The sequence below is a fragment of the Prosopis cineraria genome, unplaced genomic scaffold (genome assembly GCF_029017545.1).
Source record: "Prosopis cineraria cultivar Desert tree isolate PC_DT_omini unplaced genomic scaffold, ASM2901754v1 PC12, whole genome shotgun sequence".
NCBI classification, from domain to species: Eukaryota; Viridiplantae; Streptophyta; class Magnoliopsida; order Fabales; family Fabaceae; genus Prosopis; species Prosopis cineraria.
Genome location: NW_026555343.1, coordinates 28,027,287 through 28,046,467, shown reverse-complemented (window position 1 = coordinate 28,046,467; position 19,181 = coordinate 28,027,287). Strand labels below are relative to the sequence as shown.

General features: G+C 30.0%; 1 pseudogene; it reads left to right on the top strand.

Moving 5' to 3' along the window:
• The first annotated feature begins 11,808 nt into the window (after nt 1–11,808).
• LOC129287680 (peptidyl-prolyl cis-trans isomerase CYP18-1-like) lies at nt 11,809–18,809 on the top strand (annotated as a pseudogene).
• The last annotated feature ends 372 nt before the right edge of the window (nt 18,810–19,181 follow it).

Here is a 19,181-nt window from a genome sequence, read left to right as displayed (position 1 = left end):
AAAATTCCCTTCAATTAAAAAAAAAAGCTTAAACAAAAAGGCCTTAAAATGCCAAACTATTAATTTCAAACTAAAATTCGACGGCATAACGGCATAAATATAGAATTTCACTAGGCATTTTGCCCTTATTTAATCACATTATCATCATCATCAACAAAAACAACAATATAAATGCTATTTAAAGCTAAAAATTACACACAACAATTTTGAGTAAGCTAAAAGTACTCATACACAATTTCAATGACTATGAAACTTCATATACTACCCAACTATCAATCAAAGAATCAAATGATAAAATATTTTTACTCAAACTAATTAAATGTTGCTCAAACAAAAAATACATACAAAATAGACAATAAATTTGGATAAAAATAAAAAATAAATATAACTCTCATCTAATCATATATTATTAGTCTAACATGAATTTTTAAGTTATCCATAACTTAAACTTCATATGGGTTCTGGCCAAAGGTTATTTTTTTCTATGAATCATTTCATCAAACATCTTGCATGCAAAAACAATAACATAAAATCAATATAATATAATCTAACAAATCAAAGCCTAATCAAGAATCAAACATGCCCAATGTAATCCATACAATAATCAAATACAAAAACCAAGTTAAATCGTTTTAGAGAGTAAGAGATTCAGAAAAAATGAGAAGTGAAAACGTAAACACTTATGGAGTAGGGCTCATGAGGAGAGATGACGGTACAAGAAAGGAAGAGCATTGTTGTCGATGGCAGATCAAGAGAAGAGAAGTATGGGAGAGGAAGAGAACACAAGCATTGTCATCGGTGGTAGATCTAAAGTTGGGAGGCGCCATGCAAGAACTGATGATTTGGTTTAGTGAGGCATCGAAACTAATTTAGATTATCGGATAGGGAAGAAGATATAAAGAGTATACTGGACGGTTATATTTTTAACCGTCCAATATACTTGAACATTATTAGATGGTTATTCTATAATCGTCCAATAATATTAAAAAAATAAAAAAAATGTGTAAAAAAGAAACACATATTAGACTGTTTCTTAAAGAACCATCCAATATATTAAATACTTAATAACCCTTCAATAATATTAAAAAAATTTAAAAAATTGTAAAGAAGAAACACATATTAGATAGCCGATTTCTTAAAGAATCATCCAATATGGTGAATTATCGGATGGTTATAATTATAACTGTCTAATAAGGCCTGTCATTTATATTCATTTTTGTAGTAGTGTTGCTTTGCCTATTGAGTGAATGAATTTGGGAAGCTGACTAAATTAAAAATTTAGGTATCTTTGGAAAATGGAAATATGATAAGGAGAAGCTTGGTAATAGTTGAGGTTTTATGCCCACAAGGTGTTTGATAAAATGACTAAGAGGTAGTATTGTTACTTAATGGTTTCCTATATACAAGGATTTTATTGTTGATTAACTAAATCATCATTAGAATAAAATTTCTCTTTAGTAGAAGTTGGATATTTGATGCAATATTTAAGAAATATTGAAGTTAAGATTTATCTATTTTATTCCTTTGAATTAATTTGGATGGTAGATTTTGGGTTGTAAAGTGTGACATGTACATATAAAAATATTGAAGGCATGGATTGATCAAAAGAATAAATTAAGTTGATTTAGGAACTTGGTGACTATGGTGTTGTTATCATTGGAAAGGAGTTTGTTAAGCTTGGGCAAAGGTCACTATATCTTATTATTGTTATTGAATAAGGGATCTAGAGAAAGGAAACCTTAATTGAAGTGGTAAGGAAGAGTTGATTGAAGTCCTAAGAAATGAATTCTAATAGTTGGACACACTATAGGTAAGTGGATAGTGTCCCAACTGATTTATTATTAATTTTTTTCCAAATATTTTTATATAGATCATTTAATAAAAATTATATTATGTATTTAATACTTTATTAATTAAATTATTTTTATCTTGGGCAATTATAAAGAGATGTTGAAGGATATTTGAATTATGACATGTGTATGTCTTTTTTCTTTACGAAGGATACTTTCAAAATAGATGAGATTATTTGTATCAAATCTATTTATTTTTGGGTTACTCAATAATTACCAAACATAGACATTGGTTATGAAATCTTATTTTGGTAAGTTTTTGATGTCAAAACTATTCATTCGAGTTTGACTTTGAGAATTGAAACTATATTTTTATAGTGATGATTTTCTCGCATGATTGAAAATTAATTTGAAGGGGATTTTATATAGGACACTAGTTGCTAACTGCAGTTCCATTAGTCCTTGACATGCCATGATCAATGACTAGCTAGTTTGATTTTTGTAAGCTTTTATTCTCATGTTTGTTATTTATGGGTCTCATACCTGTATTTGTTTCATAACTCAGGTTGCATAGGGTTATTATTACCCTCGTAAACTGTGTTTTCATGTTTACTTCGTAGCTCGAGCTACATTTAATTATTTACTCGTATAGACTGTGTGTTCATTTTTGTAAATTATTCTAATAAATTCCCAAACAATATGAATTTTTAATTAATTGATGATTTCATACTCTATTGGTTTTTATTTAGTAAATGCTATTTTTATTTAATCATTTAATCTATTTGACTCATCAAGATTAACTATTAAAGTTGCTTTGTTATTAAAGATTTAAATTCTTATAATATTGAAATTGTATAGAAATTTATTCCAAGTTTATTAATTTTATTATGTTGAGTTGCTTTCTCTAATTTCCATAACTATTGTAAACTATTCATTTTAGTTTTGCAAATATGGTTGGGACATTATTTACTAAAAAATATTTTTGACCTCAGATACCTTATGCCTCTGTCAAATCATTCAAGGAATTTTGCTAGTAGATTGAAGTTAAGACGTCATTTTGGTTAATTTCTATTTTTTATGTAAAATTTTAATTTATATATTTTACTTTTATAAATGTTATAGGTGCTCCACATAAGCTATATGATTAGGGTCCTTATCTTGTCAAATACTTTGTTTACTAGTTGAAAGGAGTTGAGCTCCTGGTTGTTATAATATTGTTTGAAAACTTGTATTATAGAATTTTGATAGATCCTATTTATAAGGGAGATTTTGCTACAATTTTCACAAAAATATTATAACAACTTGCCATTTTAGGGATATCTTTTTTAGAATAGATATTACCTTTTAAAGCCAGCTATGAGGGAATAATAACAAAATAGCTAGAAAGAAAATAATTTCTGAATGGGTAAAACCTCAAATGATTAAATAAATAAAAATGTTAAAACAATAGTCTATTTTTTGGATAAACTCTATATATAGAAAAAGAAAACAAATAAATTTTCTTAATAAATAAATTCATTATAAGAAAATAGAAGAACAAATAGAAAACTCACAGGTAAAAGGAAGAATAAAAAATTTAAAAGAAAAAAGTGAAAAAGATATTTGTTCTAAACATCCAAATGCTTTTTGGAATAGAAAAAAGCATATAGTTGAATTACCCCTGTGAAGAAAATTTTAGTGAAAAATAGATACTAACAAAAGTTAGACCTATATAAATAAATCAAGGATTGCTTGAATACTGTAAAACAGAACAATTACTTGAAAAAAAATTAATGAGACCTAGTAAGTCTCCTTGGAGTTCTTCATCTTTTTTATGTGCAGAATTCTGTAGAAATAGAAAGAAGAGCTCCAAGATTAATCATAAATAATTATAAGTTATTAAATAAAGTATTAAGATGGATTAGATATCATATTCCTAACAAAAAAGATTTGATAGGAAGATTATCTAATATTTCAATATTTTCAAAATTTGATATGAAATCTGGGTATTACCAAATTCAAATTGCTGAAAAGCATTGATATAAAACAGCATTCACAATTCGTTTTGGTCATTATGAATGGAATGTAATGCTATTTGGATTAAAGAATGCACGGTCAAAATTTCAACAAATAATGAATGATATATTTAATCCTTATAGTAAATTCATCATAGTTTATATTAATGATATTTTAGTGTTTTCTAATTCTATTGAAGAACACTTTAAACATTTGAATCAATTTTATGAAATTATTAAAGCCAATGGTCTTGTAGTTTCAACAAGAAAAATGAAACTATTCTAAGTCAAATTCAATTTGTTAGGTGTAGAACTATATCAAGGAAATATTAAACCAACCAATTGAGTAATTGAGTTTGCCAACAAGTTTCCAAACAAAATTACAAATAAAAATCAATTACAGAGATTTTTAGAATGTATTAATTATATTACTGACTTCCTTCCAAAGATTAGAATAAAGACGGCTTTACTTTTTAAAAGGCTATAGAAAAACCCACTAGATGACAAATATATTAAAAGAGGTAAAGTCACAAGTCAAAAATTTACCCTATCTAGGAATAGTTAACACAATAGCTTTTTAAATAGTGGAAACTAACGTATCAAAAATAGGATATAGATAAATTCTCAAACAGTTAGAAGAAGATAAAGATAAAATAGTGAGATTCTATTCAAGAGTATGGTCAAAAGCTCAATAGCAATATTCTACTATCAAAAAAGAAATTTTATCTATCATTTTAAGTGTTACAAAATTTCAAGACAATTTGATAAATTAAAAGCTTTTGATTAAAGTAGATTGTAAAGCAACAAAAGATAGTTTACAAAAAATTTGTTAAAAATTTGGTATCAAAATGATTTTTGCAAGATAGCAAGCTATTTTATCTTGTTTTAAAGAGAAGTATTTACCAGATTTTCTAACTAGAGAATTTTTACAGGGAAAAAGTAAATATTTTCAAAATGAGTAAGAAAGATCGTAGTAAAGGAATAGCTATGCAGCTATCTACACCAAAAAAGCCAACTAGACTAATAACTATAGAAGATTATGTGTTAGAAAAATCTTCTAAACTACAGACATTTGAACAAGTCACTTCTAAATCCACATCCTCAAGACAACCTGAATTTAGTCCATATATTCCAAAAGAATACATCATGATGGTTTGCCCTGTAAAACCCGAGTTTAAAAGGGATTCTATTGTTAAAACTATACAAGCAATATCTCCTCCCCATCCAGAGAAGGAAATATGTAATTTTATCCCAAACAATTTATAAAAAAAAATGTACTATGAGTATATTATAGTGGCATCGCAATCCATTAAAATTGAGCATAAAGAAAAAGATGGCAATCCATATAGCCAGATAAAGATACTAAAAGTCTTGACTCCCACCACTTGGGGTATTCTCCATATATAGACAAAAATTTAGCAAAAAATTACAATAACCAAGTTTATAATTATTATAAGAAGCTTGATTCAATGTTTTATATTACAAAAATTATAACCATTCCTGTTTTTTTAGTTTGACCAGAAGTATCGAAATAATTTTTCAAAGTAGTTCCTTGAATGGTTTCATATTTTTGAACTAGTAAAAAAAAATTGCCTCCTGTGGTAGTAGAGGGATATGCATGTTTTAAAGAAAAAATAGATTTTAAAGATGCAAAAAAACCTTTTTGGTTCTTTTATCATATGTGAGTACCATGGATTATGAGTTGGTGCTTTGCAGTGATTAATGATAAGCAACCATGTCCTACAATATTTTATCTCATCAAAAGATTTAGAGTAAAATGATGGGATAAATATATAGAAAGATTTGCCAATAAAGAAGCAGTTATAAAGTGGATTGCTAAAATACAAAAAAGCATTCCGTAACAAATAAAGCAAAAGGCAATGGAATCAACAACTGGTTTGTTATTTTTTTTCTTTCTACTATAGTTAATCTTTGTATAATTGCAGTTAAAAATGATTTATCTATTATATAATAATCCATTTGGATTAGCACTATGATTATCATAGTTGTTTTCATTAGGGGTCTGTATTATGAGGGTGATATTACATCACAAATATTATTCAATATATATTATTAATTTAAAAAAGTATTAAATGAAAATTGTAGTTTTTAAATTAAAAATGTAAAATGATTTAAACTTAATTCTAATTATATATCTAAATAATTATATTTATTTATTTTATAATATAAATAATCAACCTTATATATTAACGCGTAAAAAGGAAGGGGTGTCATGATGGTGGGGGTTTGGATCCGGGTGCAAGAGATAAGGGTAATAGGGCGAGGGCGAGGGCGAGGAGAACTGCTACTTAATGGTAAAACAACTGGAGCCCAGACAGCTCAGTGTCACCAAGATCGAGTTGCGTGTCACACGGGTGAAAAAAGCCCGTTAGAAATTGGTTTAATGCAGCCCGAATCATTAATTTATAGTATTTTGATAAATACTTTTCAATGTATAGCATTTTAATAATAAATATTTTTTAATATAGTATTGTGGTCAAAATGTGAATTAAATTTGGATGGTAAGGGATAATGGAGGGGCACCTTAAAAGAAAGAAGCCGCAAGTTCCAGAAAACCTGCCACTTGTGCATCTGTTAATTAAAAAAAAAAATTTAATGGTCAACATTTTTAAGGATTAATGTTGAGGTGATAGTACTTTTTTTTTTTGAGCAAAAGAGGTGGTAATACTTTGATTGTGAAAGAATGATAGTGATATTACTCTAACCAAAAAAAAAATTAAAAATACTAGGTACTCATAATGAAAAAAATTCTTACACATATTCTCTCTTTAACCCAATTTTAATTTATGTTTTTTGTTTAATAGTTTAAATTCATGTGAAAATAACACATTTGGAATAAATAATTTGTATGGAAATAAAACAAGTTGTTATCTATGATATAAAATTAACTGTTATTTATTTTCGAGTATAAATAACGATTGAAAATTTTAAGATTAAACAAATTATTATTTATTTATATCTTCTATATGCCAAAAAAAAGCTTGTCCATGAAATAAAAAAAGATATTATTATTTATGTTTTTATTGTCACTGTTATTTACACTCATGGAATAAAAGATATTTTCATTTATATTTTTATTGTTATTATTTACTGGTAATTTCTTATATAATTTTATTTAATATATATGATAAAAATTTTCATTTATTGAGAAAATTATCGATTCCATAATTATTTATTAATGTTTAAATTAAAAAGTGTGGTTTTAAATTTTTAATTAATCAAAAAAAATTCAACCTCACTAATCCTTCTTTTTTTAAAAAAAAAAGAAATCTAAACTCATGAAAATCGATATTAATATCAATATCATCAATATCAATATATATATATATATATATATCTTGTAGAAAGTCACTAATTGGTTAGAATCTCTTTGATGCTATTGATCAATTAATTTTGGTTAAATTTGAATTCTCTTCATTCATTAATTCATTTTATTTGTCATGTATCTCATTATTAAATTTTAAATATAAAATTTATATTTTACAAGAGCAATAACTCTATCCGTCTCAACTTTTTCATTTATCTCACGTTTCTCAATATTTTCCAATCTTTATATTTAAGAATTCATGGATTTGTCCCAACAGTTTGGTGTAAAGCTGGAACCAGAGAGAGAGAGAGAGAGAGAGAGAGAGAGAGAGAGAGAGAGAGAGAGAGAGAGAGAGAGAGAGAGAGAGAGAGAGAGAGAGAGAGAGAGAGAGAGAGAGAGAGAGAATATCTTTCTTCTTCTTCGCATGGCAAAACCATAGCAAGAGCTAGACCTCTCCTAAATATCTGTTTATTTCTGTCTCATTTTTATAGGATGAGGGTAGAGGGATATTTATAATATATTTTAATATTTTATGATATAGGTATATGTATTTTAATTTTTAAACAAGAATTTATAAAATAATATAAAGATATTTTTAACAATCAATCAAAATATTAAGTATTTTTTTTAAGTTTTTAAGTGATATAGTAAAAAATTATTAAAAAATTATATTACAAATATTAAAATATAAGACACGTATACAAAAGTATTCTACATGTATCGTATCGGATGCAGGTACGTTTACTTTTTAAAATATTGGTGCTTCATAGCTCTCAAATGAGGCTTTTGGGTTTCTTCTCTTTTTCCTAATCAAATTAAATTCCTTTCGTCTCAAAGAAAATGGCGCCAAGATCTGGGAGAGGGAAATCCAATAAGGCCAAGGCAGAGAAGAAGAAGAAGTAAGAGAAAGGTTAGTTGGAATATCTTTACTTGCAGATTTTAATGATCAAAAGCAGATAAATTTAGTCTTTGAGAATACAAAATCTACCATTATTAAATCGTCCTTTGTTGGAAATTTTATGAAGGGAATCTCTACTGATAAGATGGTTCATGTAAGAAGGTTATTAGCTGTGAATATGGAAACCTACCATTTTGCTAATTTCTCTTTATCTCACGAGGTAGGTTTAATTCTCGACCTCTTCAATGCAATATTTTTTGTTTTTAGTTAAATAATTACTTATTATTTAATTCTCTGCAATATTTTATAAATTGGGTTACAACAATTCAAATGACTGAATCTTACTCTGTTAGGTTAAAGGGCAGAGATTGAACGACAGGGTAGAGGTTGTTACTCTAAAGCCATGTATTCTAAACTTGGTTGAAGGTAGGTGCAGTTCACAAGCTTGTCATTCAGCATCAACCCTTATTAATTTCTTCTTTCTTTCTCGCGACTGACACTCTTGAAAACATTTATCAGTTATAATTTTCCTATACATTAACTTTTAAAAGAAAATCAAATACGTCTCATTAGTAGTTTCTACAGACTCTTCGGAATATTGCTTAGCCATAGTGACTTTTCAGAGTAGTCAAATGGATGCTCAGGCAATAATAATCTAGGTCCTTTGATTCTCCCCAACCAAGTTTAATTTAAAGTATCTCATAAGGTGCTATTCCTAAAGTACATATAAATTCTTTTCTTGTCTCATTCACTATTGCTTCAACTCTTTCTTTTAGCTGAATCTCCTACTTTGCTGTTCTAGGTATGCTTTTGCATTTTTTCCTTTCTTTTTCTTTCACTTAGCATTTTAGCCACAAAATGGCAAAACAAATTGGAACAAATTGCTAATTTGATTTCTTGAAGTAAAACAAACGATTTTTGCTGTTGCATGCATTGAAAAAGAGAGGAAAAAAAAACTTATATTCAACCTGCTGACATATATAAACAATAGATATATTTTAATCGAATTATGTTGGTTGTAGAGGAGCAAATAAGAGTACAAGTATGTGATATGCTACACAGTATTTAGTTTTATAAAAATAGGTGTCTGCGTTGCAGGGTAAGGGTGTTGCCATGTGATAGAATGTAAATGCATAGATGCTTAGATTGTGATTTTATGAATGAGTCAGTTAAGTGATCAGGGGAAAAAGGGGTCCAAAAGTTCATATAGAGGGAGGAATTGGGATCGAACTCACAAGAAGGAAAGGTGGATTGTGGAAATTGAGAGAACTATCAAAATTAGAAGGTGCAGGAAGTTAATGCTTGTCTTAAAATTATGCTTTAAAATTGAAGAGATACTGCATTGAAAGTCTTTGTGTGATTTGGAGCAATGATATTTGACTTTGTTGTGTATATCCCTCGCTACTTGATCATTAAAGTATAGTACACTTGGCAGCACTGTTATGTGTGAAATCTAGAGAAGCCAGAATTACATGTACTAATGTGGTGACAATTTTGGCATATTTTAGGGGAATGAAGATTTCTGTAAAAGTTCAGTCTTTACAATTTCAAGTGGGATTGATTGGTGAGTCTTATTATGCTCTTGATATTGGTGGGTTAGTTAGATAAATTGCATATGTTTCTTGTAATACAGAGGCATTTAGTTTGAAGTTGGACGACATTGAAATTGGCATGATATAAGAAAAGTATAGTGGCCGCCTAAAAATATAGAGGTGGTTATTCTGAGTCTAATGAAAGCAAGTGGTACGTCATTTTCCGTCCCCATGAAACTATTGTTGAAATTGGAATGAGATTAATGAAAAATCTGGAAAATTATTTATTGTTAATATATAGCTTTAGATTGAAGTTGAGAAGGCAAAATAACGGTTTTAAATTTCAATAACAGTTTCAATTTCAATCTCTCTCACATTTGAGACTAAGTTTTTTTTTTTTTTTTCTTTTAAATCCTTGAAAGACTAGGAGGTCTTCATACTATGATGAGAGTGGCTGAGATTCAGAAATTATTGGACATAACAAGGATCTTGACTTGTATTATAAACAACGCCAAGATTTGTTTTGTAAATGTTTAGAAAAAGGATCATTGGTGCAAGCAAGCAAATACAATATACATTCATTTGATTTATAGCTACTTCATGTTTTCTTTTCTTAGGTTATGGGAACATCCAAGAAGTTCCATAAGAAGTAAATGTTAGCATAGCATGAGGGTTCTGCCGTTCTGATGGTGATGAACAATTAATGAATGGCCATGGCAAAGTAACAATTTTGAATTAACACTTGATTACATATTTCCTCTGTTTTTGTTGTCAATGATTCAATTCATATTTTTTTCCATTGCAATAACTTAAAACAAAAAATCTGCTTCTAAATTGATATAATAGTATAACTACTACAATCCCCTGTTATTAATATAAACACATTTTGAAAGGAATTTCATTTCTACACAAGGGTTGATAATTAGACTGGATTAGAACCAAACAAGTTATAAATCTGCATATGCTTGAGAAGGAGGTAGGATTCTCACCATGTAGTTGAGAAGTGATGGAAGTGGGGATAGCCTGAGTAGTAAACAGTACAAAATATTCAAATATTATTTCTAGACTCAAATTTAAAATTTTCTATCTGATCTTCATTTCAATTTATATTTTAACTTTTTTCATACTCACCAATTGTCTCAATTTTTATGTTCTATAATTGCTATAAATGAAGACACTTTTTGATGGTATTACCAGTCACATTTGAAATTGAGTTTTCCTTGGCAATCATTCAGGCAAGAGGAGCATTAAGGACTTTAAGAGGATTCTTCTATCTTTATGCTGGATTCTTCATTCAAGATAGACGATAGGATCCTTAAGAGTTTCCCTTGTCAATTATTCAGTCTGCAAGTTCTCTTTCTCTTTTATTTGTTGAATATTAAATATGTATATCGTATACGATTAATTTGGGACATGAATTAGCACAATATTAAAGCATGGAATCTTATGTTATTACTTGGGATATATTAGTTTCTTCACTTTTTCAATGCTGACAAAGGAGAGTCCTCAAGCGTGTCTTATGATTTATGAATCTTGGGTTTCTATTTTGTTTTGTTTTGAAGGAGTGTCAATGAAATGAGCTTGAATATTTAAAAAAGTTTGTTATACTTTTTGGTGAGCATCTTTATCATCATTTGTATTGAATGATAAAAAATTATCTTGCACTTTATTACCACAAAATGAAATAAAAATATATCAATTTGTAAAATTTTTTTATATTGTTGATGGGTGTTTATTTATATTACTTGGCTACATCTATATTATCACTTACAATTTTCTTATATCAAACCTTAACAATTTATAAAAATTAATTCTCTCAATTTTAAGTTATTAGATATATAATTATATACAATTTCAATAAAAAACATTTGTGTTATAATTTCTTTGACAATATGTTATAAACATGAAATCAAAATAAAAAATTTAATTATGTCGTATACATTTCAAATATTAAAAAATGTATATAATTCACATTTTCTGTATCATTTTTTTTAAATGTAAGGATACTTCTCCAAGAATTCTCATGCCTTAATGATGGAATCATAAAAAAATTAATTTTTTTCAAACTGTATTTATAATTTACTATAAACTCAAGAAATAAAAATAAAATATGTACGAACGAAATATTTAAAAAGTAAAAATAATTAAATTAAATAACTTTTAAAAATTTAACGATGTTAAATGTATCGATATCAATACTATTTAATGTATTTGCTTCAAATTTTTTAAATTCAATTCCTGCAATGCAGGGAACTATCTAGTTTTTTCTTCATTCCCTGTACAAACTGAGTTTAATCTCCCCGGGCGCGGGCATAAATCGGATCAAATCAATAATACAGGACCCGAGAGGTTCGAGGATCAGTGTTGGAGCTTCTAAGAAATTCTACAGCTTCATTTCGCGGCAATAGACCAGAAATCGAATGGTGGGCTCTCTTTTGTTGATCTTCTCCCATTCACAATCTTCGTATCTCTCTCCTTTTCTAAAGCTTTACATATCAGTCGGTCACTCTGCATACCAACCTCGGCGATATCAAGTGCGAGATCTTTTGCGACGAGGTGCCCAAGGCCTCCGAGGTCAGTTCTTGAATGAAAACTGTTGAGCAATATTTTTGTGCGGTGCGAACGGAAACTACTTGGTGTTAGTTATTTTTCCGTGTTTTTATTCTTCCTTTAGGTTGATGGCAAAATGGAATTCTGCCATGTTCTTCTTTTTTCGTTGATTATTGGTGGGCTTGGTGTAAATTTCTAACTTTTCCATATATACTTTAACCAGGAGTCATCCGCTTCAAGAGAAATTAAGGTTTCTGTCCTTGAAGCAGATTATTGACCATCTCAATCTGTGGGGTTATTAGAGTATCAGTTCGGAAGCAGTATGTCTCATTTGAGTGGTTATTTCAAATTATCCAACTTGTTTTACTTCACGTACGATAATAATATGGATTCTCCCGACTTCAGCGGAACGGAATTGTAAATATAGCTAGTATATTAGTTCTCAAGATAACGGTTCCTTTGACGATAAATTTTGTTTGAAATACCAATGCCAAAAAGGACATTTGAATTCTGTTGAAGATTAGAAGTATCCAACTCTATTGGGGTAATCATCATACTTTTTGGCTAAGTTTCTCGGGGGACAAAAGCTATGGCAGAGTTGATGTAGATCAGTTATTTTTCACTTAATCGGTTGTCCTCTCACTTTTGTGGTTTTGTTTGCTTCATCACCAGTTATTTGAAACCATTCAATTACAGCACACGTTTCATATGGCTTGAGCTCGAGTCTTCATTTTGAATTTTATTCCTTGTTTTCCTCATTGGATAGAGAAAAATAAATTTGATGATTGTGAACTCTTGAATCATGTGCAGAAAATCTGGCTCTTGTTAAGTCCTATCCATCAGGACAGCAATTAATGATTTTCATTTGGCGCATTCCGATCCAGAATTTTTTAGTACTATGTGCAAGTGGCTATTATGATGGGATGATTTTTCACCGCAACATCAAAGGTTTTATGATTCAAGGTGGAGATCCAACTGGTATGGCAAAGGGGGCACTAGTATATGGGGAAAGAAATTTAACGATAAGGTTAGAAAATCTCTTAAGGTTAGTTCACTTACTTGGCAAATTACCCTGAAGCCACATCATCAGTTTAATGTCTTCTTTTATCTTCATACCTGTCATGCTCTTGCAAAATAAAAACAGGGAAAAGTGAGGAGGAAAAAATAGAAAGGGAAGTGTTTATTTTTTCTGGATCATACACACGAATGACTTTAAAGTTTGGACTATGATATTGCATGTAAGTGCAATGTGAAGCTAAAGAAAGCCCAGCCTGTTGTGGTAAAAACTTAGGACTGATGCAATTTTAAGTTTAGTAACTTTTGAACACTCCTTTTTTTTTTTTGTTGTGGAAAAAAATACTACGTTATCTGCCATGTTATTTACAATAATTAAGACAATGTGTTGGTAATTTTTTTACTGGCCTTTATTTTTATTCCCCCCTTTCTGCCTTATGTTTTGTTTCCTTATCTAATTCCATTTTTGGGCTTTGTTCACTGTTTCTTTTTGTTAGAGTTTTATTTTATCAGGCTATGTTAGGTTGGCTATTTGGCTAGGAAATGGAAGAGAGCTTTTTTCTTTTTTTACCATGCACATAGTATTAGAGCCACCCATGGCTGATCTTTCTTCTATTTGACATTAAGGCCAAATTACTACGTTAATGTTGAATCTTTTTCTCTTTCTCATCATGTCATATCAACTCTCATTTAACGTTGGTATGCACTTGATCTGTAGGAGACACGCAAATTGTCTGGATTTCTGTAGGAGGAATGAAGGATTTATTAATTTTTAGTTGGGTTGCTTTTTCAGATATTAGAAGCAGAAATGAGTAAGGATCCTTTTTTTTTTTTCATAGAGTAGTATCATTTATAGTCAAGAGGGAGGGCAATAGAAAACTTAGGCACTCCAAATCATGCAGTGGAGATTTCTGTCTGCTTTGCTCTATAGGTCAGAAGCTCCCAAATGAGGGATTGGGAGCAGAAAAACCAGGGCCAGCCATAGTGTGAGCACCTAAGAGGCATCAATATGGGTATGAGTATTAGATATGGTGAGGCATGATGTTATAAATTTTAAAATCTTAGGATACACCTGCATAGGTGCATATTTTAAAAAATTTATATATGTTTACAATTGTATACTTTATTTTGTGTATGTGTGTGTGCATGCAGCAATTCAACTAATAAAAGTGTCCATAACAATTTCAAAATGTTATAAATAGCAAGACAAAACAAAATACAAATCACTGTTAAAATAGCAAAGTCATAGATGAGGATGAGTCTAAACTATTCCCCATCTCCAATGGTATTGCTAGATTCTCCTAAAAGTTGTTGCTCTAAAATTGGCTCATCAACAGGCAAACTTGCAACTTCAAGACTATCAACACCATCAAATTTCTCCAAAGCTTCTTGATTGATATCCTACATTCTACCTTGTTCAGTGGAATATTTTTTACCCTTTCTTGATAAAAGGTGAAGATTTGTATATGTAAAAACTAAGTATTTTGCTCTTTTGAGAGCTATTTTGTTTCCCTCCTATGATTGAATAAAAGAGTAAGTGCTCTAATTTCTTTTACAAAAAGATGATGAGCATGGTAGATCAAGAACTGTCAATGCAAGTCTTTGAAGAATAGAGGTAAAAGAACCATAATTTAGCTACCACTCTTTAGACTCTAAATTCCACCTATCTTGAGGAATCAGATGATGAATAAAATTCTGAACGTTGATCCATAAGACTTTGAATACTCTTGGAGCATGGTTGGTCAAGAAATCTCAATGCAAGTCCTCAAAGAACAGGGGTAGAATAATCATAATTCAGCTACCATTCATTAGACTCTAAATTCTACGTATCTTGAGGAATCAAATGATGAATGAAATTCTGAACATTCATCCACAAAAGTTTGAATACTCTTGGTGCCACCTTTCTTTCCTTAGTATCATTAAAGTACTGCTTAGAGCACTTTGCGCTCTTGTTTTACATTTCAACATCTTTGTGAGGAGGAACTTTATTGGGTGCACCATTAATCCATTGAGGTGTATAATATCTACAACATATGGAAAAAAGAATCAAGATTTAATATAAAAGTTACATGAATGATAAGCATTGTAATATAACTAACCTAGGATTCAATGAATGGGCAAAACAATGAAAAGGAGTGAAACACTTTGTCCAATGATCAATAATGATGTTATAAACAACTTCATGAAAACTTGAATGCTTAGAAAGCAATTTCTTCTCATGCTTATAAAAGGATTCCTTCACTTCTTCTATCTTTGAGTCCTACATTTCATAAATCAAATAAAGTGGAGGTCTATTTGTATTAGCAAATCGAAGCATATCATAAATTGGTCTTGTGGAACCATGTCTTGTTGTGAAAGAAATTGGAGCACTCTCTCTTTTATTCAATCACTGTAGAGGCACTAAATAATTCTCACAAGAGCGAAAAAAACTAGTTTTTTATTTTTGGGCAAATCTTTGCTTTTTATGAAGAAAGAGTGAAATATTCTATTGGACAAAATAGAATGTGGGATATCAATAGAAACACTTGGGAGCCGTTTGATGGTGTTGAAGTTGAGAGTTTGTCTCTTGGTGAGTTATTTTTAACGAAACAACTTATAGGAGAATATAGTAATACCATTGAAAATGAGAAATAATTTAAATTCATTTCATCTGCACATTGGTATTTTGAAATGTATTTTGCAACAGTTATTTATATTTTGTTCTGTCTTGGCATTTATAACATTTTGAAATTGTTAAAGACATTTTTATTAGTTGGATTGTTGCTTTCATGTGTGTGTGTGTGAATATAAATGTGTGTATGCAATTGTACATATATAAATATGTGTGTGTATACATATCCTAAAATTTAAAAAATTACCATATCATGCCATTCTATCTTTGATACTCATTCCTATATTGGCATTTCTTCAGTTCCATGGCTTAAATTTTAGAATCTAACTAGCAATATGGGAATGTTGAATCTCTACTGTCCACCTTGATGGAGTGCTAGTAATTGTGTTTTTATGGACCTTGCTTTAATGTTTTTTATTACCTATTGTTGACCATGTTTTTGGTCTGTTTGCCAATGCTTCCAATCTGTAGTTTCCTATTGTACTGGGATGAGTCAGCCAGCTATTTGGCTAGCAAATCTCTCAGCTTTTAACCCTAACCTGTTTAGCCAAAATTATCATTATTATTGAGATTGGGAGGCTTTTCAAGCAACTTAGTTTCATCTAATAATGATTGTTAAACTCAAGTTAACTTGTAATCTTAGTTGTATTTGCAAATAAACTTGTTTTGTGGTAAACACTGGTAAATTAGTGCTCCCTCCATTTCTAAATGCATGAGAAAATAACCAACTCATGCAGTTTAAAAAAGTTGGTTAAGTATAATAATTATATCTAAAATTAAAAAAATAGACTAAATTGTCCCTGCAATTAGTGAAATAAATTTGTATAGTGAAAATAAACATTGACTTTACAATTTTAGAAAAATGCAATAGATGCTTCTTAAAATTTGTAATTTTGCTTATAAATAAAAACAAAGAAAACTACGGTGGTTTCTCTTATATTAAAAATATGGAGTAGTCAGAGTTTATAAGTTCAATGAGACATGCAATTGGACTTTGTTTTTTTTTTTTTTAATAGTTTGTGACTATTGAATCACTAGCCAGCTTTTGGTTCAATGCTCTGCTTTGCCCAAGCTGTAAACAACAACAATAATAACAAGTCTTATCCCACTAAGTAGGGTTGGCTGCATGGATTATATGACACTATTGTGTTCTATCATTTATTAAACTTTTAGAAATATTATTAATTAGAATGTCTCACTCAACAACTTTCAAAAGTGTTCTCTTTGGCCTTCCTTTATCCTTCTTGGCAGGACTCAAAGTGAAGAAAAATTCTGTATGAATAATTGCGCATTATTTTCTATAGTAACCAAAAATTCCAATTTAATCTGCAGAACGCAGCCTGCCTCTTTGACCTTTACACTGGTTCTGCAGCAATTCTTTGGTTGTTGAACATTTGTTCTTTATTTGAATATTGATTTATGTTTAATTGGATATAATGATGGTTTTATATATTGGAAGAATAACAGTTAGGTCCAAGAACATTAAATTAATGACAATTAGATTTCCGATAAAAAATTTTAAAAAATAAGTTGGAAATGTTAGTCTAGATAATTGCAAACTTAGGAGTTTCAATTGTAAATAAATATTTAAGTATCAAATGTAACTTTTAGATTATAATAGTAATTTCTGTTTGTAACTGTTTGAATTTGATATTTACATGTCTTTTTTTAGAAAATTTCATTGGGATCCTGTCATTAGTTCAACCCTTCAAGACCTAATTGTCATTCACCTTTATATACTTCACATTAGCTATTATGCAAGTACTTGAAATTGTTAAGTTGAGATCACCAATGACTAGACAATTAATTTATTTTGATTTGAGTTTGACCGTCATGTTTTGAATGCAATGTTACTTCTTTGTCTCACCCCATGCAATATCTGTACCAAAGCTAATGAATTAATATAGCTTTATAGCTATAGTGGATAATCCGATAAGTGCTGAAATGGGATGGTGTCATGGTGGCTCGCCCTCCTTACCATGATGCAAACTTGACTGGAAAATATTCAAGTGACACTATCTCCCAAATCCTTTTACATTGTAGCGTCTTATGGAAACGTTATTGATAATATCAACACAAGCATCGGATATTGGAGTCTGTCTGCCCGCTGGTAGCTATAGCTAGATAACAGAATTTTTGTTTGCAACTCTGTAGAAATAATGAAATATGATGGTCTGATAGTCTTTCTAACTTCTGATTTTTGCATTTTCAGCACAATGCTAGGGGGATATTGTCAATGGCTAATAGTGGTCTGAATACTAATGGAAGCCGATTCTTCATAACGTACGCAAAGCAGCCACATTTTAATGGAATGTAGACGGTGTTTGGCAAAGTAATTCATGGATTTGAAGTACTTGATCTGATGGAAAAGGTATATTCTGTATTTCACTTCCAAGTTCAATTTTCTCATCATTTTTCCTAAAAAAAAAAAAAAATTTGCATTGAATTTCAAGACGAGTGTGAACTTTTATGGTGTTGGCTTAACTTGGCTACCATACCATGTCTATATTCCTCAGTCTTTAACCACATAGCATAGGAAAGGGAAGTGGTCGGAGAAAATGATAATATACTCATTTGTTTGTGCAGACTCAAACGGGCCCAGGGGATTGTCCTCTCGCAGAGATAAGGCTGAACCGAGTAACAATACATGCTAATCCGCTTGCTGGTTAGACATAACTCTGCAGATCTGCATTTTGTAAAATTTAATGAATTATTTCCAAAACTTAATCTAACAAATTGATACTGAAAACGGGAACCTAGAATTCAATGAGTGCTGTTTATACCGTCAGCTGTTGTAGATAATCCTTTTGATGAAGTAAGATGATGTACAAAATGAATCTCTACAGTCTAGACAGTGATGGAGGGAGAGGGGACGGGGCCCTATGAAGTTTTCAAATTTTTCTTTGTATGTGTTGCATAATCCCATCCTCCTCCTACCCGGCTATGGGAGATTTATGCAGACTTTATATATGCTTTGATTCTAGAGGTTCTTGGGTTTAGAGCTATGACACTGCATGTTCATGGCTTATGATAAATGGGTTGGATCCAGATTGTTGGCCAGTTTAGTTATACATTTTACATTCCATTGAAAATTTTGCATGATTTGTTACCTTACTGAATTAGAAACACATTAGTACTCTTTCCTATCTTGTTTGAATTGAGTTTAATTTGGGGTTGGCTTGTTTTCAATTTCATGTAATAAAATGCTAAGTAGGATAAACTTCAGGGTGTAAAATGTGCTTTTTGAGTGTGCTATTCCAGGTAGGTAGGCAGTTTTGAAGCACAATCCAGTTCCAATGAACGTGTTAGGCTAATACATATCATTCCGCATCTCTCCCTGAAATATTTGTAACAGCTTCTTGTTCAAGGATATCAAGGGTTCTCTCATCTTTCTTCTGTACATTTTTCCTTTCATGAGATTAATTTTAGGTGGTTTAGATGTATTTTATTTTATACAATTATTA